Source organism: Mus musculus, chromosome 5 (genome assembly GCF_000001635.26).
Source record: "Mus musculus strain C57BL/6J chromosome 5, GRCm38.p6 C57BL/6J".
Lineage (NCBI taxonomy): Eukaryota > Metazoa > Chordata > Mammalia > Rodentia > Muridae > Mus > Mus musculus.
Window position 1 is genome coordinate 136415213 of NC_000071.6, and position 23858 is coordinate 136439070.

A 23858-nucleotide genomic window follows, 5' to 3' on the forward strand; every position below is an offset into this window, starting at 1 on the left:
ATATAACAATAAATAAATCTTAAAAAAAAAAAACAAAAAAAAAAAACTCTGTCATTACCAAAAAGAAAAAAAAAAAAAAAAGGGAAGGAAGGAAGGAAGGAAGGAAGGAAGGAAGGAAGGGGAAAAAGGAGGAAGAAGAAACCCAAACAACCCTAAAATTCCAACTAAAATGGAATATCTTTTTTTTTTGAAATCTAGATATTTCCTTGTACAGCTTCATTTCAGAAATCTGAATTCAGTTTTGATAAATCCAAGAAAGCTGAGTACATACAAAGTTAGCACAGCCCTCTAACTGGAAAGCAACAGCAGACCATTCTCCCTTCCTAAAAAGAAACAACAACATTGCCCAACCACCGCTATGTTTTCCTTCCTAGGTCTCCTCCCCTCCCCTCCCCTTCCTCCTGCCCCCTCTTCCTCCTCCTGCTTTGTGTATTTGTGTGTGTGGGGGGGTCTTATATAGCTTGCATTGGCTTCCAACTTATGATCCTCCTGCTTCCATTTGAGTGCTGAGGTTACAGGTCTGGACCACTAGACAATAATAATAAATAAGCTGCTTTCTTAAGCCATCAGTCCTCACAACAGCCTTCATGAATATTTGTACAATGCATGAAGATGCAGAGCATCAGTTTGCCTCAAAGGGAAATTAGCCCTGAGCACTTATTCCTGGTGTCATTTATGGCACCTGTGACTCCTCCTTTATGAACAGGGCAAAGAACCCAGACCAGGTATGAAGCCTGTGTCTTCCTCAGTCACTCTCCCTCCACCTTATCCTTGAGGCAGGGCCTCCTGCTGAACCTGGAGTTTGCTGATTCAGCTAGATGGACAGCCTGTAAACTCCAAAATCCTCCCAGCTATGCCCACTGAGCTCAGGGATTGCAGGCATGAACTGCCACAGCCAACTTTTTACTATGAATTCCAGAGACACAATTCAGATTCTCATGCTTGCATGGGCAAGCACTTTACCAACTGAACCATCTCCTCAGCCTCCAGGTGTGAGGTTCTTGATACTTCGATTGCAGAGTTCAAGTTAAAGAGAGGTTGGTAGAAAGGGAAGTTTCCCTTTGTCCCAGGATGCAGGACCTTTCACCTCTCATCTCATCATCTGAAGGTGAATGGCATGGCTATTGACGGGGTTTCAAGCTTTCGGCTGCTTTTATAGATGAACACATACCCTTTCCAGTCTCTGTGAGATGGAGGAGTGGTTTTAAATGCATTTAAACTGGGGTGTTAAATAAAAAATCTCTCCATACAACAGCATCCAGTATGGCCTGGCAGCATCTCAGAGAATTTAGTTCACAGATTTGCAAAAATTCCATTAGCTTTAATTATTTATCAGCAGTCGAGTTAGATTACGGTTCTTGACCTATTTTCACAGTGGATGGGCCACACAGCAATGGAATAGATGAATAGTCTTTTTCCTAAACTGAAATAATAGAAGCCTACTTTAAAGAAAGAATGAAAACCCAAACATGTAATTACCATGATGCAGACCCTGCCACATTGCCTTTGTCTGGGGATAAAATGTACATCTTTGTGAGGTTTTGGTTATTAAATAAGATTATCTTGAAAAGGAGAAACTCACTCATGCTATAATTTCTTTCCATTTAAATTTCTTTGCTCCATTTAAAGCATCCTGTGTCCTGGTAGAACGTCTTGAATGTGATTGAGGTGCCTACAGCACTATCCAACAACACTGGGTGATGGCAGGGTCAGCTTCCTAGAGCCGAACAGTGACTGGAGAAGGTGTGGGCTCTAGTGGGTAAGTGGTAAAAGTCAGCGAGGGACATAAAGGGCAGTGACACTGAGTTCCCGAGTAACAACAGCGTTGCCACACACCCTGCCTGAAGATCTGGGAGATCAAGGAGAAGAGGATGTTTCCAGGTGAACATGGGTCACACTGCAACAGAATGACTGATGGGTGCATGGCAGCTGCTTGGCAGATTGCAGAGTCCAAGCATTGGGAACCAAAGGTTTGCTTAGGTCCAAGCTTCTCAACTTTGTGGGTTGTGACGCTTTGAACAAACCTCTATCTCCAGAAATATTTACATTACAATTTATAACAGTAGCAAAATTATATTAATGAAGTAGCAACAAAAATAATGTTATGGCTAGGAGATCACTACACCATGAGGAATTGTATTAAAGGGTCACAGCATTAGGAAGGTTGAGAACCAGCGGCTTAGGTAGTATCTGGAGAATCCTGGCATCCTCAAGACCTTATAGTAAGTCCAATAGGTTGAAACTATTTGCTATTTTGCCATTTCTGCACATTTTCTCCAAAGCAGAGTTTCCTAGAAGCTTTAATATCCGTATTCCAATGCTCTTAAAAACGTTTATATTCATCTCTAGCATGGCCAACACTGACAGAACTTTCCCTCCCTCCATCCCTCTTTTTAAAGACAGTACCTTGACAAGGCTCATGCAAGACTCAAGCACACCATTTAAGTGAAGATGACGTGGAACTCCTGATCCTCTTGTCCCCCGTCCTGTTGTGATTATGGAGCTCGGTGCATTATGCCTGCTGGGCAAGCATTCTAACTGAGCCACATCCTATTCCCAAGTTTTTTCAACTTAAAGAAAACAAAATACTGAGAAATGGCCATTTCTTCTGAGAACTAATGGCTAGAGGGTCAGGGTGGTAAAGAAGAGAAAGCAACCTCAGATTCTTGTGACCAATTCTCCAAATGAGTCTCAGTCTGGTTTTAATATTCTGTGGCTTTCTCTTTCTTCTCTTCTTTTAGCGTGTACATGGACTGCGTGTTTGTCTGCATAGGTACACAGAGGGTGTGGAGGCCGGCTGTCATTCTTTAGGTGCCACTTAACTTGTTTTTTGAGACAGTCTTTTATGGCCTTGTGCTTGCAGAAGAAGCACTTCACCAGTAGAACTACTCCAGACTTCTTCTGGGCCACTTTCCAAATAGCTGGTCATATCTACACTCCTACTTGTATCCCAGAATTATGAAAACACTGTTCCATATATTTCCTTCAGAGACCATTTGAGTGTTCACAATGAGCACCGACTGAGAGTACTGGTCCCTTCTCCTCAAGCTCCTCATGTCTTAGTAAGAATGAAGACCCAGGTTAAGGTGTCTGGCAGACTCTGGGGGCTCTTTGCTGATTTAGTTCAAGGAATATGCTGGGTGAATGAGCAAAGATGCTCTTCCCAGACTGCCTAGCAAAGTTGGTCCATATGCTACTCAAGGAACAGGCTCTAAAGGTTCCTTAAAACAAAACAATAACAACAACAAAACCCACCCAGGGTTGTTTCAGGAACCAATCAGGAAGTGACTCCTCCTCTCATCAGACATACCCCCTGTATGATTTATTTAGGTCCTCCAGCCTTGCTAACATCCAAACAAATGAGTATTTAAAAGAGTGCAGATTAACCCCAGGCTTAGATTTTTGTTTCTAGGAATCTCTTCATAAGACTAAGCAGAAATGTAAGAATAATTTATGCACAAGAATCATTAGGCAATGTTTAAGGTAGGGGGAAACTAGAAGCAGTTAAGATTCTACAGTGGAATTACTTACTGAAGACCAAGCTAGTTTTGCAGTACAGTACAGTGGTATATTTGGAATTTGATGAAATTATTTTTTCAATCAACAGCAAACACTGTTAAATCAAGTGAGTGGCTTATATTTCCTGTAGTCCAACTGGATTCAAACTGACTATGTAGGCAAGGTTGACGCTGAGTTCCAACCATTCTCTCCATCTCTTGAGCTCTGGGGTTATGGCATGTGTCACCACACTTGGTTTGCATGGTGCTAGGGACATAATACAGGCTTTGTGCATGATAGGCAAAAAGCCACTGGGATATAGGCCTGACACCAAGTTCTATCCTTTCAACAGACATCTGCTGGGGAGTGCAGCACAATCCTGAACAAAGTCAGATATTTCTGGCCAGTAGCGGTTCTACATAGCTGTAATCCCAGCATTGAGGAGGTAGAAGCAGGAAGATAGTCACTCTTGGTTAATATAACTTAGTTTCAGAAAAGCTTGGGTTACGTGAGGACCTGTAGTGACAAATAAAAAGCCTACTAAGCCCCAGCGCTTCCTATTCAACATAATCCTAAGTATTTGTTTGAATTTTTATTTACATTCCTGTGTTGTATTGGTTACTTTTCTATTCCTGTAATAAGACACCATTACTAATGCAACTTACAAAAGACAGTAACTAACTGGTCTACAGTTCTAGAGGGTTAGAGACCATGGTGGAGTGAAGGCATGGCAGCTGGAAGCTCACAGCTGAGAGCTCACCATCAGAACTGCAAGCAGGAGACAGAGAGCACACTGGGAATGGCCGAAATCTTTTGAAATCTCAAAGCCCAGTGGTACATCCTCCACCTTCCTAATCCTTTCCCAACAGTTCCAGTAACTGGGGACCAAGAATTCAAACATATGACCCTCTGTGGGCTGTGCTTATTCAAAGCACTGCAGGTATGTTTGTTCACATGTGTTTAGGTGCCCTAAGGCAGGAAAATATTGGATTCCCTGGAGCTGGAGTTATTGTGCTGTGAACCATTTGATATGGGTGCTGGAAACAAAACCCAAGTCCTCTGGAAGAACACCAAGTGCTCTTAACTGTTGAGCCATCTCTTCAGTCCCCTAGTTGTACTAAAATAGGTAATAATCACAAATGTTAAGCCAGCGAAGATAAGACATCATGTCCGACATTCTGTGAGCCCAGTGCAGAGCCATGCAGTTACTTAAAACACTGAGAGTTGTTACTCACAACTCATTCTCAAGGTGACCTCATTCTCAAGTAGATTAGGATGTCATAATATCAGAAGGTTGTACAGACCTGAAAAGCTCATGCTAATATTCACTTTTTGGACATGGCTGATTTAATTCTCTTTTCCTTATGTTGTATGAACAACCCCTCTTTTATCCTCAGAGGAACAAGTCTAAGGAGACAGTGGGGAAGATGTGGAACACCACCAACCAATGTCTAAGGAGCGTGACGGTCCCTACACAGCTCCAATGTAAACAGACACAGGGCATCAATAGTCAGCTGACAGAACTCAAATGAGGCCAGGACGTGTGTGTGTGTGTGTGTGTGTGTGTGTATGTATATGTGTGTGCATGCATGTGTGACTTGAAGACAGATTGAGGCATAGCTCAAAATGCTTGTCTAGAATCCCCCTAGTTAAGCACTACAGACAAGACTCAGCCAAAGAACTGCTTTGTAGTATTGCCAGAGCCTTGGGTTCAATCCTTAACGATCTCAAAAACAAACAAACAAACAAACAAACAAACGTTTATATAACTTAAAGTCAGATCTTCAACATGTTCTGTCCAGATATGGTCTCAATTTCAACTGCTTCCTTATCTAAAAGCCTCACCCCAATTTTACCCATCATTCTCGTGGGTCATGCTTTATAAAAGGAAGAGGTACAGGGAAGGTGTTCCTTTGTCTCAACTTAATCACAAACACATACTGTTTATTAATATTTAGTAGCTTCACAGAGCTGCTCAGGAGTAATTAATAATAAAAGATGAGCAAATCTACTTGCAGACACAATGCTTACTGCACACGATCAAAAGGAGGCTGGATCCTACCCAGGTGCCTAGTGGCCCATGTGTAAGCAGCAGGTCCATAGAGATGGCATCTAAATGAAGTCTGTTTGCACATGGCTCCCCTCGTTCTCCTCCTAGTCTCATTTCTTATGGAAAACAACACAGAGCCAGCTACTAGCACAGGAAATGCAGACTATAATTTCTTAATTTCTAGATGGAATTCTTTATGCTACATGGATGGCCTACAAAATGTCTGATGAGGCTTTGAGAGCAGCTTTTAAAACCACGTGAAGAGGCTCTGAAGTGTCCCAAGGATGCCTGCGCAAAGCAGGGGAGGTGAAACAAAGTCTTCAGGGCAGAACGATGCATCCTGACCCTGGTCCTCACCTGAGTGATCAGTGTCAGGCAAGGAGCTGACATTTACCATGGTAGGCAAGGGTGGAGAGAAAAAGCACATTGTAGGACATTCTAATGTTCAATCTCCAAAAGATATCTGATCCACTGACCTCCCTATGCACTGGTCTTAAGTGCTCAGAGTAGTTGCTTTTCGTTGTCCATTGGGGATTGGCTTCAACCCTTCACCTAGCTTATATATCCGTGGACACTGAAGTTCCTTACACAGAACTGGCTTGTGTATATCCACACAGATTAATTCACTAATCTGTTTAGTCAAGGTTCTGGGGATGACACTCAGAACCTGTGCTAGACAAGTCCTCTCCAGCACGTCCCCAGCTTCCCTGAGAGTGGAGGCCACTGCTCTACCTGTAGCTGTACACCAGCCTCAGGCCTGAGTCATCTCCAGATGACTTGCAATATTTGCCACAGTAACAGTGCTATGTATCTAGCTGTTATACTGTATCGTTTAGGGAATAATCATAGCAGAAATCTTTGCACATTCAATACAGATGAGACTTTTAGCCTCAATATTTTCAACCCATGTCTGATTACCTATTTATGGAGAATTTGAAGGCATGGGGGTGTCAACTACTTAAAGAGCCATTTAAAAAACATTAAGAAAAATGTAACACTTAACAGAGAAAATTACTTTAAAATACTTTTGAACACAGGGTGTGGTGGTGCATGCTATAAACCCAGAAACTTGGGAGAGTGAATTGGGAGAATCATCTAAGCAAGCCTGAGCTCCCTAGAGAAACTGGCTCAAAGGGTGTGGGGGTGTAGGACAAATAAACAAACAAAAACAACAACAACAACAAAAAACAGTCAAATACTTTAGGAATTCCTCTTGCTATCTCTTCTGTGCCTCTTAAGTAAGAGTAGGCTTCAGGCAGCCTTGAGATTCACTCTTGAATATTCGGCCTGGCGTCTGTGCAGTCACTCAGTAGAAGGCTTCAGTCTGCTGTCCAGAGCCGCCTGACTGGCTGGATGAGTCATACAGAAGTTCATAGATCTCAAAAGCAGCTGCTCAGACTTTTCTGTTATTACCATATACAGCTAATATAGATCCATTTATCTCCAGCCATTGTTGAATGGAGTTTTAGCAACTCCATACCTATCATCTCTCTTGAGAATTTCTCCATCTACAACTCTGGCAAAAAGACTATACACCCAATCAGCCACAGGACCTAAAACCATCACCCTGGACTACAAAATGTTTGCATGGCTAAGTATTTGAATAAGGTCAAAGTACAGGCTAACTTTACATTCCAACAACATCAAAAGAGAACTGCACAGGACAATAAGGATTCCAAAACAATTTCACCTGAGTAGTGCTTCCCCCACCCCCACCCCTGCATTTTGTACTACATACTCGGGAATGGTCTGAAAAAATTGTGGTAGGTTGGAATTGATTTTGACATAGTCCCTGTAAGTGATGAAAATATTGTAAAGTTCTGACAAGCTGGCAGAATTATCTGGGAAAGGGCTAAGCTGACAGAGTGCTTCCCTAGCATGATGATGCCCTGTGTTCACTTCGTAGCAGTACATAAACCTAACATGCCGTGAACTCCTAGAATCCCAGCACTGAGGAGGTAGAAGCTGGAGGACTAAGAATTCAACAGTTCAAAGGAAGCCAGCCTAGGGTACTGGAGACCTTGTCTGAGCAAAAAAAAAAACAATTTAAATAACAAAACACTCCCTCCCAAACGAATCAACCAACCCAGACAAAAATTATTAGCTAAGAAAAATGTTCCATTCATGTATTCAATCAATTTCTATGGAGTCAAACTTACAGACAAGCAAAGAAATATATACCTCCAGGTCTGTCTCCACTTTCCAGCAGATGGGAGAACAGACACCACCCACACTTGGGGTGACTAGCAGCTGACTCTTCATGACCCCAATGTGCCTCTTGGAAGTTCAACCATAGAAGGCTTCTCCCATATAGAAAATAGAAAATTCTTAGATACAACCTTTAAAAGATAAAAAAAACTACAAAAGGCAGCTATAAACAGCCATGATACAGAAGTCCACGCCCTGGGTATCTAGACATTTACTCTGAGGTGCAGCTATCTAAGTCCACCTAGGGCTCTCTGAGACGCAAGTAAAAATGAACTAAGGCTTGGTTTGCATGGTGCTGCATACCTATCATCCCAGCACTCAGTAGGCTGAGGCAGGAGGATAAGTTTGAAGGCAGTGAGAGCTACAGTGCTGAAAGACAGAGTCATCTGGTTATGACACGCATTTCCATCTTGTCATCAGAGCAGCTAAGATGCATACATGAGACTCCCAAGACTAGGCACATTGTGGTGGATTATAGCTCAGTTGGTAGAGTACTTGCCTAGTATGCAGGAGGCTCTAGGTTTCATCTCCAGAACTGCATAAACCAGGATGTTGGCTTACAGGACTGTAATCCCAACACTCCAGCGGTGGAAGGAGGGATACAAGGTCAGGGTCATCTTTGGACTTAACCAGTTTCTGGCCACCTTGGGCTACATAAAAGAAACCCCAGATCAAAACAAGATGAGCTCACCCTCAAAGAAGGAGTGGAAGGAGCATCACCAGTACCCTCCCCTGAGACTCCAGTCACTCTTTCTTTGCTGTGGCCCAGCCCCAGCTCGATGGGTTCCATCCCAGTTTCCAGTCATGACACTTTTCCAGACAGAAATTTCCAGGGGATGAAGGGACATGCTAGCCTGTGGCCAGAAAGGGCACATTCAGGAGCTGGAGGAGTAGGTCAGTCAGTGGAGTGTTTGCCCTCAACATCATCCTCAGTGCTGCATAAACTGGGCAGAGTGGGACACACCTGCAGCCTCAGCAAGCAGGAGGAGAGGTGGAAAGATCAGAAGTCCAAGATTATCTGAGTTACACAATGACTTTGAGGCTCACTTGGAATATGTGAGACCCTGTCACTAAAAGAGGGGCAGAGCAGTGAGCTGGCTCAGTGGATAAAAGGGCTTGCTGCTAAGTCTAACCTCCTGAGCGCAATCCCTGAACCTCATGTGTCAGAAAGAGACAGCTGATCCTGCAAGCTGCCCTCTGCACACTTTTTAAAAAAGTGGGTGCTAGAAGTCAAACTCAAGCCTCATGCTTGCACAGTAAGCACGCTTACCCACAGGGCTACCTCTTCAGGCTCAGACAAGTTAGTTTGTAGAGTCATACACATGAAGAATCACTAGCTGGTAGGCAAAGCTCTCCACCAGGTAGCCCTGATGTGAAGAAGCAGGAAAGACTGCCTGGAGGGGAAAGACGCTGTGTAGCACTTGGGGTTAAAGAAGAGGCCTGGTGGGGCAGAGAGAGTAAAGTGCTTGCCTCACAAGAGTGAGAACCTGAATTCAATCCCCAGAACTCATAAGAAAAAAACAAGTTTTGTGGACAGCTAATCTGAAACTACCAGGCCAACGAGGAACTATGTCTTAAACGAATGATGGGAAGAAGTGGCACCTAAGATTGACCTCTGACCCCTACATATTCATATACATGTGCACAACTACCTGCATGCATCGCATCACACACACACACACACACACACACACACACACAATGAAGCCATACTTGGAAGTCAGAACAACAGTGGTTCTGAGAGGATCAGAGGGCGATTGTGAGACAAAGGTGAACACAAATGCGCTGTGACAGGCTATAAGTTCACGAACTCACAAGGCTTCTGCTCAGAAACCCCTCGAAGCAGGAGAGGAAAAGATTTGGGGCAGGGTGAGCAGATCTGCAGAACTGTACTCGTAACTAACAGGAGATGGTCCACCCTGGGTCGGTAAGCTCCGTTGAGCCAGCTAAACCCAGCTGGCTTCTGGTATTTTTATGGTCCATGAGCTAAGAATGGTTTTTACACTTTTAAATGGTTACATTTAAAATGGTTATGTAAGTGCCTACATAATATCCTGATTTTGCCTTTTACCCAGCCAGGTCTAAAATATTTAATGCCATACCCTTTCAAGAGAAAGTTTGTGGTCAAGCTTGGTGGTAGTGGGCCTGTCGTGCCAGCTGCTTGGGAGGCTAAGACAGAAAGAGCAGAAGTTCAAGGCCAGCCTGGGCAGCTTGATGAGACCCTGTCTTCAAAAAAAGAAAAAAAATATATAATAAGACTGAAGAAGATGGCATAGCTTTGAGCACTTGCCCAGACTCCCCAGTGAGTAGCAGCTCAGCAGTAGAGTGTCTGTGGGATAGGGGGAATGTTTCAATCCAACCACACACAGAAGTTGTGGACCTCTGGACTACCCCCTTGTCCATTTCTGTTTTTGCTTGTCCCACTTTCTCCCACAAGGTAAACTTGTGAGAAGGATTTAACTTAGCCATGGAATTAGCCAAGCTTTGGGATCCAGATGCGCATATGTCCTGTGAATGTCCAACACCCACCATAATCTTCTTGTGTAAATCCAGCCAGCCTAACTCTCAACCTCAGTGAGACCCAACCCCCCAAGACTTCCCAGAAACAACGGTGAATGAGAGGCTGCTGTGAACATCATAGGAGACCTGGCACATGAATAGGTCTGTGTGAGATCAAAATGCTTCTGGAATAAAAATTTACTCGTGGTCATTTATGAGCTGGTTTATCACCAACATCTACGCTCTGTTCTCATAAATGCTGCAGTGTCTAAGACATATAGCATGTGGGGTGGCAGGGCAGGAATCTGCTGAACTGCCAAAGATGCGACCTGGGCATTCTGCTCAGTCCCTCGTAACCCAGTCTCATCAACAGGTCGGGGGCACCTCTGTTAGGCCAGTTGCACTTCACTAAGCCCATGTGCATGGTGGAGGAAGATGTCAAACTCATGCTGAAAATGAGCCCATGGAAAACCACACTCCAATCTGCATTCTACTGTGGAAAAAGCATCCCAACCACATCCAGATATGGATGAAGAGGGGTTTGGGGGGGGGGGGGGAGTAAGCTATATTTTGTGGGAAACCTAGAATGTTCGACATCTTGTATCACATGGAAACTGAAACTCAAAAAGTATTTCAAGAAATAGGCATGCTGAATCTTACACTTACTCCTAAAGAAGGGCTACAAGTCAACCTTCATGAAAGCATCACCTTGGTGCCCTTGCAGCCTCAGGGCCCTGGTCACACACACCAGTGAGATCCACACTCATTCTATATTGAAGTGCCAGGCTGCCACCAGAAGTCTACCTATCCAGGGAGAATACAGGCTCTGACTCCAGTGTAAAAGCTCCTTTTATCTATCTGTGAGCTCAGGCTAGGTTGGGATACCCTGATTCCAAGTAGCTTTATCTATCTGTGAGCTCAGGTTAGGTTGGGATACCCTGATTCCAAGTAGCTTTATCTATCTGTGAGCTCAGGCTAGGTTGGGATACCCTGATTCCAAGTAGCTTTCCTGCCTTCTTGGAAGCCAGCTCCACAAGGTGATGTCTATAAGGTTTTTTTGAGACAGGGTCTTACTGGCCTGGAGCTTTTAGATTGAGCTGTGTTGGTTGGCCAGTGAGCCACAGCAATCTACCTCTGTTTCCAACTCTTCCTCCTCCTCCCCTTCCTCCTCTTCCTCCTCTGTGCTAGGATTACAAGCATGTCATTATCCAATGACACAACTAGAGCAAGAATTGTGGGTCTCAAGTTTCACTAACATTTCAGTGCAAGTGGCTAACAAGCAGGGAAACACTATGGAGCAGGTGAGTCTTGCTGCTTTGAGTCAGCCTGCAGTGACTATCAGGAATGTACTCACGAGTATCTATTGTGTGCTTTGTATGCATACAGCCAAGAAGTTATATAACTCCCCCCCTCCCTTTCTTTCTGAAACAGGGTCTTGTTATATACGCAGGCTGGCATCAAATGTACAATCCTCCTCCTATAGCCTCTGAGTGCTGGGATTCCAGGAGTGGTATCACACCTGGATGGCCCTGGCCTCTTGAAGGTGAAGTTCTGCAGGGAGGACAAACATGCACATCAAACTGACTGCACAGCAAGACAGCTGCAGGAGCCCATGAAAGGTGGGTACAAAAGCCTGGGCTGTCAAGTGACCATTTGCATGAAGCCACCTTCTCACCCAGGCAGAAGAATTTCCTTTTGGAATTCCAAAGCATCTAGCATAGTCATTTATCACCCGAAACAACTGCTTTACAGGACAGAGAGCCCTAGCACTGAGGCCAGGCCACCCTACAATTGCTATTCCTTAGTGCAGCCTAGAGCTTACAGGACTCACTTGATTGAAGTGTTTATTCAGTGATCTAAAGGGTAGAGAGCGATCATTTCCACACCCACCCTTGCCCCTCACTCACTTACAACTAAATAAACAAGAGTGACTCAGTTAAAAGGCAAATAACACAAACATTAAACATGACTGTATTCAAGCTGGAGAGGAAGGCCAGATAGCCTGGGGCTTCACTAAAGCTTGAATGAAGGCCAAGCTGAAGGTCACTGCTAGATCCTGTGGTGACACAGATCTCACTGTGGGTGGGTATCTTAATAATTTTCAGGAGACTTGAAGCTACCAGGTGGTGGCGGTTAAAGGACAGTGGGTCCAAGCACGAGGAAACTGTTCCTAGTCAAGTGTAACACATACCTATGATCCTAGCACCCAGGAGGCTGCTAGTTCAATGCTAGCCTGGCTACAGAGTGATGAAGTGCTGGGGTAATGGCTCAGCTGGGGAGAACTTGCCTAGCATGCACAAGACCCTGGGTTCTATCAACAGCCCAGCAGATAGAATAAATTAAAGAAGAAAGAAGGCGCTCTCCGTCAAAGGCATAGACTATAGGGAAACACTTGGAAGTGCTTTTGCTGACAAGTTGCCCGGGAGAGCCACTGCCGACAGAGGCCGGTTTCTATTTTAGGCTAACATCGGGAAATAAGCTGAAGACACATGCGCCTCAATTCAGGGCAGCTGCTTTCTCAAACAGCTCAAAATAGGAACTCTCTACAACACACATGCATTGGCACGCACACGAGTGTGTCCACCGCTCACAGACCAGCAGGACCAGAGCTGGCACAAAGGATTTCATTTTCTTATAGAGCCTGACAATTCCAAAACCCATGCACTTTAAAATCAGATCAATTCCACACAGTTGTTAGTAATCCTGAACCAGGCTGCCTGCCACTCTTCCTGGTGCTGTACATGTCGCCTGGGGGAAGTTTAATCTTGGAGGCAATTGGACCACAAGTGGCCCTGCCGCCAATGAACAGGTCATACTCTGTCAATTTGTCACCAGCTTCAGCACAGCAGAAAACCTGTTCCCACAGCCTGTTGGTAGGGTGCTCTGTCTGCTGCAGCAGCGGCAATCCAGATGTGGCTGAAGTAAGTCCAAAGAGGCATAGTGCCAGGGAATTGAGATTTCAGGCAATCCCACAGTACTTTGAATCTGTGAAGTTTAAAGGACCAGGCTTCTGCCTAGCAGGAGGCTGGAGCCAAAACGGAGGTCCTGCTACAGGAGACGGTGTAATCTGGGTAATGAGCAGCCTCTCTGGTGGCTGCCTTTTCTGGTCCCTCACCATCAGAGTGCCTGGCCTTGTGCTGGAGTAAGGCCAGCAGATGTTCAGTGCAGGGACTCTGGGTGAGGCCGGATTTCATGGCCGGTGGAGCCTTACAGACCTTTTCCGGGCATCCCCCAGTGGTGAAGCCTGAGGCCCCAGAGGAAACACACTTCAAAGTCCAGCCGTGAACCTAGGAGGTCAGCATCCTCTCTTTCTCTCTCATGCCCTTGACATAAAAAGTTGGCCCTGATGAAGAGGGAAGAAGAAAGCCAGACCCTGGTAGTCAGCAGGAGGAAATGGCTTCCTGACTACTCTCTGGTATGAATTGGGGCATGGGAGGCTGGGGTCTGGCCTGGTTCCAAAGAACCTATCTTTTGTGCCAGTGCTGGACTCAACTTCAGGAGGCCCAAAGCCTCCCTTTTCTTCCTTCCAGAAGCTCTGTGAAGCCCAGGGGTGGAAATGGGAGATGAGGGTGACAGGTGCTTTTCAAGAAGTCCTGGCAAAGCCATGGCTACGAGTGTGTCCTGTGCTGGGGAAGATACCCTCAACTTTGCATGATCTCCCTCGGTCCCGTGTTTTGGGACATATACCACGAGTGCTTTTTAACAGGCAGTTCACAAGAATTATGTAAAGATTGTTTTTTTTTTTTTTTCGGGAGTCCATGTGGCAAGAATAAAGAAGCCAGAATGAAATGGAACGTAAAAAAGTGAGGAGTGGCCCAGCAACCTAGGTGAATTGACCAGCCTTGGGGTGGGAGGAGCCACAAACCACCAACCCTAACAATTCCCATAACCATCCACAGCCTGGCTTCAAGTTCTCAAATGCCCTCTAAAGATGAAACCAAGGCCTTAAGAAAAACATTCTCAGAAGAGAGGGATCAAGCAGGTTCCTAAAGGAAGCAACAGAGGGAGCCCAAGCCTTCAATCCAGGTCACATACAGGTGTCTGGCAGAGAAACTGGCTTGTCTTGGTTACTAGAAGATGTGTAGAAGGCTGGCCAAGAAACAAGTGTGTGTGTATGTGTGTGTTTGTGTTTGAGTGAGTGAGTGAGTGATTGTGTGTGTGTGTGTGTGTGTGTGTGTGTGTGTGTGAGTGTGTGTGTGTGTGTGTGTGTGTGTGTGTGTGTGTGTGTAAGAGAGAGAGAGAGAGAATACCAGAGGAGGAGAAGCTCAGGGCTACACACACAGCACTATAATGAAGGGGAAGTTGGAGAAGACAACAGCTTCCCTCAGGAAGGGTGACAGTGTTTTTACATGAGGCAGTGACTCAAGGATAGCTTGAGGGTGACTGACCCTGCACCGACAGACACAGTGAGGAAATGGTGGCTAAGGCCGGGTGGAAGGAGTATGGAGTGGAGTAAGGAGAACAACAGGCAGTGCAGGCCAGACTGCCGAGAAGCAATGACAGTAGTGTGGGCCACATAGCTAGGAACAGAGGAGTGGTCGCCAGTTTGCAAGGAGTGTTTAGAAGGATACATACAGCAATTGCACTGCTTGCTTTAAGAGTTCTGTGACCTACTATGGACTGAAAAGGCAAATATTCCCCCTTGGGGAGCTCAGAGCCACCCCAATATAGTCAGCCATATTCTCTCCACAGGCCACCTTCACTGTATGCTTACAATTGCATTCTTGGGGCCCATTACCAAAAACAAAATTAAGAAACAAGATTTTCTTTTAACAAAGGCAAAGCTGAGGCCAGAAAGGTGGCGCCTTTCCTAGGCCACTCAGCTATCCACTCTAAAGCTGGTGGTGGCCATGGCATTCCTTGGAACACTCAAAAGTTCCCTGAATCTTAAAAAAGTTGGGCTGGGAATGATGGGTCAGTCAGTGGTAAGTACTTTGTTGTGAAAGCATGACGACCTGCTTGACCCACACGACCCAGGTAAATAAGCTGGGTATAGCAGCACATGTTTATAATATCAGCATTAGGGAGGTGGACACAGGAGGATGCCTGGGGCTCACTGGCTAGTCAGCCTAGCCTCATCAGTGAGTTCCGGACCAGTGACTAACCATGTCTCAAAATCAAAGAGCACATGAGAAATGACAACTCATTATCTCTTGGGATTTGGGCATAAGGTTATAAGGTTAAAGGTACACCAAGAGATAAGCACCAAGTCGGATGCTGCTCAACTCTCATATAAAATGGCACAATGTTTATATATGGCCTCCAAGTGTCTCTAGATGACCTAGTCCGTGCTGTCACACTGCTTTATCCACATGGATTCAATGGAAGGACTGCATTCTGGGCATTCATATCTTGCTTTCTGAAACCTTCAGGACTTTTTCTTCCCCAAAATGTCTAGTCTGTATGTGTGTATATGTATGTGTGTATATGTATGTATGTATGTATATATATATATATGACTTTTTAAAAATTATCATAAACCAAAAGTCTCTTGAATCAAAACAAATTTTAAAAAAAAGTCCCAAGTTAACCCCTATTAACAGTTTGGTGTATTTTCTTCCAGAAACAGCTAGAAGAACCTGGCTTCCTGGCTTAGATCATTAGTATCTGGGTTCAGTTCTATATCATTGAAGTCTAAGTCAATGCCCCTTATGAAACATATGGCCAAGAAAGAAACATATTCCTATTCTGACAAACATGCACTGAATCCCCTTCTGGGCACTGGACACTCAAGCAGGATGCTCAAAGACCCTGGAGAACTCAGCTAGCCTCATTGAGCAGCCTCAGCGAGCCTTGGGCAGGCATCTGCAGTGAGAGTACACACAATGTGGACTCACTGGGTGTGCTGAGCTCCTTGAACTCTCACATCAAATGCCAGTTGTCAGTTTTAGGCTGGGGAGACGGTCCGATGGGTAAAACACTTGCTGCACAAGCATGAGAACCTAAGTAAAGCCCTGGTAAAAGGCGTGTGTGGAAGCACCTGTCTGCTACCCTAGCACAGGGAAGGGATGGGACAGGCAGATCCCTGGGGCTCCTGCACAGCCAGTCTATCTGAATCAGAGAGCCCCAGTTTCCGTAAGACTCTGTCTCAGCAAATAAGGGGGAGAGCTAGCAAGATGGCTCACTAGGTAATGGTACTTGCTGCCAATCCTGATAACCTGTGTTTAATCCTAAGAAACCACATGATCTAGGGAGAGAACCAATTCCCTCAAACTGTCCTTTTAACCTCCACATGCTTGCCATGGCACACGTGCCCCCTCCCTCAAAGTTAAGTAAACATAATAGAGAAAAATGAAGTAGAAAGTGATAGAGGAAGATACCTGGTCAAGGCTGTGCTTTGAGACATTTTTTGCCATCTTTGTGGCAGAAGAGCATCCTCTGTGACAAATGGAGTGGATGTGTAACTCAGCACCTCCCTCATTTCCACCTGAGCTTCAAGCAGGCTCTGGCTAGGTGCACTGACATCCAGGCCTCATCCCTGGCCTGCCCTCTATGACCATAGCCACACTTACCTGCTACACATACCACAAATCTCAAATGTCAAGTCACTTGGTCCACACGGCAGAGTCCAGATGAGCCAAGTAATATTTTGAAAATAATCAAAGAAAAGACCCCCTCCCCCAATATACTGGTTTAAAAGTGAAATTGATGTTCTATGAAGCTCTGAATTCTAGCAAAACTTGGTCAACCAGAGTCCTGCTGAAATTCTTTGAGGCCACAGTGCCTACTCTGAGCTTGGCTTTCCTAGGCACAACATTCTAGACTATGGTATTCTAGAACACTTCAACAATGCAAGTGGGTAGGAGGAACCCATAAATGTCTTTTTCTTCATTGCTATTATTTTATTTAATTTGTATGAGTGTGTATGTGTGCATGTGTGCAGGCATAACATGCCATAGTATCCACATAGAGGTGGGAAGACAGCCTCAGGTCAGCCCTCGCTTTCTACCTCCTTTAAGACAGGGCTTCTGCTTGTTCACCACGGCATAGCCAGGCTAGGTGGCCCTCCCTGGGGCTTCCAGGGATTCTCCTGTCCCTGCCTCTCATCTCCCTGGAGAAGGGTTGGGATTAAACACCTGCAATGCTGCATCCAGCTTTGTGTCGGGGCTGGTGATTTGAAATAGGGTCCTTTTGCTTGCCTGGCAAGCATTTCAACCACTGCTGTATCTCCCAATTCCTGAAATGCTTCTTTTTCTTTTCTTTTCTTTTCTTTTCTTTTCTTTTCTTTTCTTTTCTTCTCTTCTCTTCTCTTTCTCTCTCCCCCCCCCTCTCTCTCTCTCTCTCTTCTTTCTGTATAGTGTCATGATAATGTAAAACTAAACATACCACAACTCGAGTGTTACACAGAGGAATATTTTCCCCTTCTGTTCCAGGCATAGAGCAAGGACCATGCACGGTATATGTGGTACTGGGGATGGAACCTGGGGCTTTGTGACATGATAAGCAACAAGTCTACTAGCTAAGCTATAACCTCAATCTCTGATTTTGTTTATAATTATCTTTGAAACATGACTCTGTCTGCACAGACTTCAAATGACTCTTGTCCTTGGATCACTGCCCCCCATACTGTCCACTGAAGAAACTGAGTCACTATTGCCAAAAAACTATGTTCACAAAATGACTACACTCTACTGAACAGTAAGCAAGCATCCTCCTATACAAGTTAGGTCAAAAGAGCCTTTCTCAGCCCACCTTCAGCAACCTCCACAAGCCCTTCAACGTAAGTGCCCCATACTCCCTGCTAGACAAAGATATGTCTGTTACCACTGGTCTCTGCATCCCATGCAGGCATGTCACTTGGTGAGGAGAGAAGCAGAGTTCTGGATTACAGTGGCAGAGGCACAGATGAGATGATGCATGGGAGCCCAGACTTGGACTTGGTACTGAATGGAGTCCAGTGAAGCAATGGCACATGTGGAGGGCGGTGCTCGGGCTCAGCGAACATACAAGCCATTTCAACAGCCTTAATTACTAATGGGAAAGGCCCCAGAAGGTGTCTGACCAAAAAGAGTCCATAGTTAAGAACCATTCTTCTTTTGTTAACTTGATAGATGCCAAGCTCCCTGGTTCAGCAGCAGCCCATGAGGCCTGGGCTCAGAGCTCATCCTCAGGTCCCTACTGAAGTCACTGAAGCACAGTTAGGGTAGGGCCTGGGTTGCTAAGGATGGCTCCAGCAGGCCTGAACAAGGGCCCTTGCCCCTCACCTTCTTGGGAGGAGTCAGGGAAGATTGAGTCCAGCAAAATAGCTGCTTGCTCTTTTAGGTGAGTCATGTGATGAGTAGCTTTTATTTTACCAACTGTACTAGAGCAGGACTTACTTTGCTAATGCTCTTATTTCGTCTCAAGAACAAACTCTTAGATAAACCACCACCACCCCTCTCTCCCTCTTCCTCCCTTCCTCTCTAGTATCTTATGTATTTAGCTAACGTCAGCCTCACTATGGCAGATGATCTGGAGTTCCTGATCCTCCTGCACGCTGGCTTTCCAGGCATGCACTAAAGTTCACATCTGCTTTGGTTTCTGCGGTGCTGGGGCTCAAACCCAGAGCTTGCTCCTAGGCTTAGCACATGCTCTACCAAATGAGCCATATGCCCAGCCTGTGCAGTTTCAGTTATTCCTTCCAAATACTATCTAGGCCAGCTCTGAGCTCAAAATTGTTTGGTAGAAACTGCATCATTTGACTGTCATAAGAAGGAGGTTTCTGTTATCCACATTTATAGGCCCAGAAACTGAGGCTAGGGCGTCCAGGGAACTATGCAAAGGTTGCTTCCCTAGTCACTTGGCTCCAGAGTTCACAACCTGTCCACTGCAGTTCACCTACAAAGTGTATCATTGTGTTGCTGTGTTTTTCTGCCTGTTCTGAAAGGGTGTCGAGTCTCATGGTGGGTGAAATCATACTAACTACTAACTACCATGACCTTGAACAGAATGTGGCTCCTGACAGAGCCTACTGGCAGGTACAGGCTGTATTTAGGCAAAGGCTGACAAACATAACCCACCTCTACTTCTGTCTGACCTTAACCTTAATCTTCATAGGACCTCTAGGGTCTGGCTGCATCTCCCTGGTCAGGACCCTTTCCTGGAGGACCTGTGTGTCTCCCCATCTTACAAAAGCAGGTCAGTTCAGAACTGAAGGTGAATGTATCTGAAAGCCACGGCTATAGACTGTATACACATAGCAATTTGTTACTGTGAAAAACCATCTGTTTCGTGGTATTACAATCCTCAGAGGGCAAATTATAGCTAGCGTTCAACATAAAACATCAATTTAAACCATCAACTATTCATAATTTCAATTCTTTATTGGAAACCAAGGACATAAATGTCAGGGAATAAAGCAATATTTCTTTTATTAACTGTTCCATTCATCTGGCTATTAAATAAAACCAGGGCCCCAATAAATGGCAGGAATCCTTGCCTGACAGCCACGCCAAATAGCTCTATAATTCTCAGATGCTCTAAAACAACGAAAATGGCGTTATTTGAAAAGTTCGAAACTTTAATATATAATAAAATTAAGATGGATGCGATCTTGAAACATTGGGAGGCGATGTGCAGTGTCTTCATATTCAAATAGATTTCATCTTGTGTGTTTTTATTTTCTCTGGGGTTCATTTTGTACCTAGAACACACTGCTTTTATGAGCAGGCTTGGCAGGCACCAAGCCCTAGCTCCAGCATTTTCAACTGACATGTAGCTTTCCCAGGCTCAAACCACCTCCCCACTGCTCGCCCGGGCCTGTGTCATCAGGGAAGTGCATTTCTTAGAGTAGAAGGATTTAAGGGCATGGCCCTCTCAAGCCCTCTTAGGCTATTATATAAAAACAGCAGGATAAAAGGCTCCAAGCAGGTTCTTGAAGGCAGTGGCTTAGCTTGTGTGTTTGTGTGTGTGTCCATATTTGTGTGGTGGACAGAAGACAACAAGAAGCATCTTTCTCAGCTACTGTCCACCTTAGTTTTGGAGACAAGGTCTCTCACTGAACTTGGAGCTCCATGATTCAGACAGAGTATCTGGCAAGCAAACCTCAAGGACCCCTTTTGCCTGCCCCCCAGCACTGGGGTACAGGTACAGGCAGCAGCGTTCAGCTTTTCTTTTTCCTTTTAGTTGCCTTCTAGCTTTTTTTAAAAAAAATTGTAACTTTAAAATTTGGAGATTATAATTACATCATTTCCCTCCTTCCCTTTTCCCCTTCCCACATCTCCTCCCATGTACCCCTCGGCCTCTTTTTAATTATTGTCACACACAAACTAGTAAAACGTGACCAGGCCGTACAATGTTACTTGTGTGTGTATGTTTCCAGGGCTGATCATTTGTTGCTTTTACATGGGTGCTAGGGTCAGAAATATGTCCTCATGCTTTGGTGGTAAGCACTTTGCCCATTCAGCTGTCTTCCCAGCCCCTACTTTTTTTCTTTTATAATAAGTAACACGGGTGTATGAAAAAGAAATTCACAAACCTCTGAAGAGTATTAACAGAGCTCTTTGTGTGCCAGAAACCAAACTGGGACTTTTAAACGCACTGTCACATAATAACCCTATGAGCAGATATAGCTAACAGATTCGGAAGCAGGTTGGAGAAAGTTGCCCACTCATCTCATCCAGGTACACCTACGTGTTAGCTGACAGGGAAGCCAAGAAGGCCACTAGTCAGTCCCTAAACAATCAGTGGCTGTGGCTGGTGCAGAGCTGCTAACCAGCAGAAGCAGCGGGATCGGGTGGCTAAAGAGTAGGAGGCACAGAGAAAAGGACTCGGTTCCTCATTCTACCTGAGAGAGGAGACTGGCAAATGGGGCACAGGGGAGCCTGCGAGGGGCAATGCACCTGGCCTGAGTGTTTTGCTATGTTCTGTTTAGAGACTGGGTTTACTCTGTAGTCATGGCTGTCCTCCTGCATCTAACTCCTGGGTGCTGGAATTACAGACCTGGGCAACTGTGTATTTGCTTGCTTTGATTGGGATGTTAAATGTCCTTCAAGGCCGTGCTTTAAAGGCTTGGTAAGCAGCTCTTGCGGGGTGGTAGGAACTGTAAGAGATGGAACAGCTCGGGTGGCTTTAGGTCATGTGGTATGGGAAAGAAAATGCCCTTGAAGGGGCTGATAGGATGCTGATTCTTGCTTTCTTTCTCAATTCCTGGCCGTGAGGTGGCCAGTGTTTGTCCATCACAGATGCTCCAACCATGTTTCAATGTACTGCCACAGGCACAAAGCCTTCTCTGAAACCTTTGAACCTGAGAGCTAAAACATACTTTTTCTCTTGGTATGTTCATTATCCTGAGTATCTGTTATAGTGATAGAGTGTTTACTACCAAAAACCAAAATTCCCTTTTTCCCCCTTTATTTTTTAGAGCTTAATTTCTAAGACAGACATGGCCACCCTGTGAACAATTATTTAAAGAACATTTCTGGGCTGGGAGCGTGGATCAATGGTTGAGAGCTTGCCTCGAATCCCCCAGTAAGGGGCTAGAGCATAGCTCAGTGGTGGAGAGGTTGCCTAGAACTCCTTAGTGAGATTAAGATAAGCTAGGCAAATGCAGGAAATGGCATTAGGGACATGAAGTTCAGCATGTGGTGGCAGCGGGGAGCCTGTAATGAGAATGTATCAGGAGGTACAGGGGAGACTGTAAGATCTGACTTACTACTGAAAGTTAAACTGGGCTATGTGATGAGGATATGGGGGCTGAACATAGAACTAGTGTGGGGTAGCTTATGACAATAACAGCAGTACAGCAGGGAGACGATACATAATGCTAGACAGGTTTCTGGGAAGAAACAGGTCACATAGGACCTTTACCTTGAGTGGCTTGTGGGTGGTGATTTCATTTCCTGCAGGACCAGGCTAGTGGCAGGGAATGTGGTAGAGAGATCATATTTCTCTTTTTGAGTTCTGTGAAGTTTGAGTTGTCTCTTCAAGTCCAGATGTTGAATAGAGCAGGCAGTAGAAAACTAGGATTAATATCAGTGCTCATGTGGGTGGTGTTTAAAACTATTTGGTGCTGAATATAATGGCAAAAACCTGTAACCCCAGAATTTGGGAAAAGGAGACAGGAAGATTGAAGGCCAGCCACAACTACATAACAAGTTGGAGGTAATCATGAGACCTTGGTTTGTTTGTTTGTTTTAAAGATAAATACATAAATATAAAATGGGTAGGAAAAGTTGGATTGGAGACACTAAAGACAAGGACTCCTAGGTGCCAGAACAGTGAGGGTGGGGAAGGGGCAAGCACTGGCATGAGACCTTCCAGGATGGCAAAGAACAGCAAGGACCAGAAAGAAAAACAGGTCCTAGGGAGGAGGAGGAGTTGATCATGACAAGGAACTGCCTAGGACCTTGACTGCCATGCTCACCCTGCCTACCCTATGGAGGATGAGGCTAAACAGGTCAGATTTCAACTAGACATCTAGTCATTAGCCCTTAGCCCCTACAGGGAGAAGGTAGGTAGGTGTGTGTGTGTGTGTGTGTGTGTGTGTGTGTGTGTGTGTGTGTTCTGTCAATCTATATATACATGAATGCAGGTACCTGCAAAAGCCAGGAGTCAGATCCTCTAAGCCAAGGTTACAGGCAGTTATGAGCTGCCTGATATGGGTGCTAGGTGTGATCTTAACCACTAAGCCATCTCTCCAGCCACCTTTCCCTGACTTTTAAATTTTCAGTGGGATGGCAGCAGGAGTTTGGCATTTAAGGTGATGACATAATTGCACATATAGAGAAGCTCTAGATTACTTTATTCAAGGCTGGGGAAATGGCTCAGTGAGTAACATGATTGCTGCGAAAGCATGGAGAGTAGAGTTCAATTCCCAGAACCCACACCAAGTGTAGTAGAGGCATACTCCTACTCCTCCCAGAGCCAGCTTGTTGGACACAGGAGGATCCCTGGGGTTCACTGGCCAGCCAGCCTAGCCTAACAGGCTATTTAAAAGTCAAGGAAAGAAAGGACTGATCCACTGTACAAACAATGAATTGCAGCTTGAAAGCCCATGGGCTATAATAATGTCTTAAAGTGTCAACTTTGGGGGGGGGGGGGTCATTTCAAAATCCTTTCTGAATTTTCAAACAGTAGTCTGCATAGGCATGTTTTTGAGCATATTTCTTACCTTTTAAAAATGTTTTAAAGAATCTTTGATTAAGAGAGGTTTTATTTCTGTGGAGCTGGGAACTGGACTTAAGGTGCTAAATGATGGCTCTACTACATAGGTGGTACATTCTAGTTAGAATATTGCAAAGAATACTGTGTTGGAGCTAAAATGTTCTACACCTGTAAGCCCAGAGCTCCGGAGGTGGAGGCAGGTAGACCAGAACTTCAAGGATATCCTTGGCTACATACTGAGTTTGAGGCTAGCATGGAATACACAAAACCTTGTCTTAAAAAAAAAAAAAAAAAAAAAAAAAGAGCAAACACAAAGGAAGACCCACAAAACAGAAAATCAAACTAAATAATAAAAAAAAAAACAGAGTACTACTCAGCTATTAAAAATGATGAATTCATGAAGTTCTTTGGCAAATGGATAGAACTAGAAAATATCATCCTGAGTGAGGTAACCCAATCGCAAAAGAACACAGGTATGCACTCACTGATAAGTGGATATTAGCCCAAAAGCTCCAAATAA

At 44.9% G+C, this 23858-nt stretch overlaps 1 protein-coding gene and 1 long non-coding RNA gene across 23 annotated transcripts in view; one reads left to right on the plus strand and one right to left on the minus strand.

The window, feature by feature from the left end:
* The window catches only part of Gm16599, a 49947-nt gene extending 26348 nt beyond the window's left edge, over positions 1-23599 (plus strand). Inside the window, exon 3 of the long non-coding RNA XR_868598.3 lies at positions 1630-23599. This is a non-coding gene — a long non-coding RNA (predicted gene, 16599). The remainder of the gene's footprint in view (positions 1-1629) is intronic.
* Positions 1-23858, minus strand: part of Cux1 (cut-like homeobox 1) — a 319456-nt gene that overhangs the window by 167078 nt on the left and 128520 nt on the right. The window lies entirely within an intron of this gene.